The following is a 2267-nucleotide window of genomic DNA, read 5'->3' on the forward strand; positions in this document are numbered from 1 at the left end:
ATTTCTAATTTGATAATGTTGTCTGAGAAATTGCTTTGTAGTATTTTGATATTTGTAAATTCATGGAGATATGTTTTGTGTCCTAAAACATGTTTTGTTTTGTTTTTTTTCTGGATAATATTCCATGTGCACTGGAAAAGAATGTGTATAGTCCAGTTGTTGGGTTGAATGCTCTGTACACATCTATGAGTTCCAGTTGGCTGATTGTGTTGTTTAGTTCTTCTGTGCCTTTGTCAAGGTTCTTTCTAGTTGTTTTATCCATTTTTGAAAGCTGTATATTAAAATCACCCACTATTATTGTAGATTCATCTATTTCTTTCTTCAAATCTATTAAAGCTTGCTTTATATATTTTGGAGCTCTTTCATTGGGAGCATAGATATTTATTATGGTTATTTCATCTAGTTCAGTTGTCCCTTTAATCATGACATAATGTCCATCTTTATCTATTTTCCTGGTTTTTGCCTTAAAGTTTATTTTATCAGAGATTAGTACTGTCACTCCTGTTCATTTTTTATTGTAATTAGCTTGGTATATTTTTTTCCATCCCCCCAACTCTGCCTCCATCTCTGGCACTGCGGCTTGTCTGGATAAGATCCCACATTCTGCTTGTGTGTTCCTTTCTTGATGGTACTACGGTCCTCTGTTTCTGGATTGTAAAATTTACCACTCCCCTGTTTTTGTTACAAAACTTCTACCTTTATGATTGTGACTGTCACAATTAGTCATGATAACAACCACTCACTATTGAATCTTATGAATCTTATTTCCATCTCTTTTCACCAGATCCATTTAGACAAGAGGACAGCTATTCAGTGGGGACTCTTTCTTTCCTTCATACTCTTAAACTAAACTCCCTCTTGTAGCCTTGTAAGCCAGTCACTTTGTGCCTTTATTGCCCCCTCATTTTAGGTAGCCAATGTCTAAGTTACCCATCCCTATATACCCTTTGCACAGAGGGGATAGGATTGATACTTGATGTGAAGACTCTTTCCCTCTCTGTTGGTATTTAGAGTAACTATTGCTCTGTGTATATCTCAGGTTCATCATGAAGATGTATCTTCTGTCACTGTAACTGTTGCAGTCTGCTTGTTCTTTGTAGTGGGAATGTCTCACCTCATAAGGTTGTGGATGGGACTCAGGATTCCACCTATGGTCCTATACTCTGTAAAGGCTTTGCATGAGGCCTATTTCACTGGGCAAGATCTAGAACCCCATTTAGGTATTCCAATCAGTTATAGGCTGAAGACAGGCTTACAAGTTTTCTCTGATCATGTTTCACAACATTCCTTTCTATCCCACTCAAGTGTCTATTTTACAGTAATGGGAAAGGGAAACTAATATTCATAAGGCAGTCAAGGATTTTAGTATTATTTACCCTCTTCAAGCTATACCTAGATCCCAGTATCCCAGAGCCCTGTTGTTCCAAGGTTGAGTATGCAACACTATTTACCTCTGTCCCACTAGGCCATGCAAAACTGTCTCAGTGTTCCCCTATTTATCTTGTTTTTCCACCTCCTCCCCCCTTCTTGTATTGTCCTCCCCAACACCCAAAGTAAACCACCCATCCCAAACCCATTGTGGTTACTTTATATTCCATTAGTTCTACCCTCCATTTAAGACAGTCTATTTTATCCAATAATCTACCTGACCTTCCCACCACCTGGATCTCTGTTCTTCTTTGTTGACCTTCTTTCACATTGTAATTGTTTTGATCATAGACTGATCTCCCAGACCCTCTGTTATTATAAATTTATTCTGTTCTTGACTCTTCCCTTTATCAACTGAGTTCAGGTTGATGCTGCCATGTACATCATTCTGTAGTTGTTGTCTGTTCTTGTTGGTTCTCAGTCCATAGAACTTCCTTTAGGATGTTTTTCATAGCAGGGTATGCTTTGGCAAAATCCCTTAGCTTCTGTTTATTCTGTAATGTTTTGATTACACCATCATATTTGATTGACAGCTTTGCTGCGTAGAGGATTCTTGGGTGGCAGGTTTTTTTGGTTTGTTCTTATATTTTAGTAGTGTTGAGACATTCTTCTTCTAGCTCACTAGTTCGGGCTTCTATCTCTTCCATTCTACTCCTTTGCCCTTTCAGTCTATTGTCCATTTCTGATATTCTATTATTAATCGTTTGAACCTCTTTCTGTAGGTTTTGAATTGTTTCCAATGCTGTATTTATCTTATTTGATTGTTCCTGTAGCGCTTTCCTGACTTCTTCCTTATTTTTCTCAACTCCATTGTATAGTGTTTTGATACATTTTATAAT

Source organism: Chrysochloris asiatica, unplaced genomic scaffold (assembly GCF_000296735.1).
Source record: "Chrysochloris asiatica unplaced genomic scaffold, ChrAsi1.0 scaffold00126, whole genome shotgun sequence".
NCBI classification, from domain to species: Eukaryota; Metazoa; Chordata; class Mammalia; order Afrosoricida; family Chrysochloridae; genus Chrysochloris; species Chrysochloris asiatica.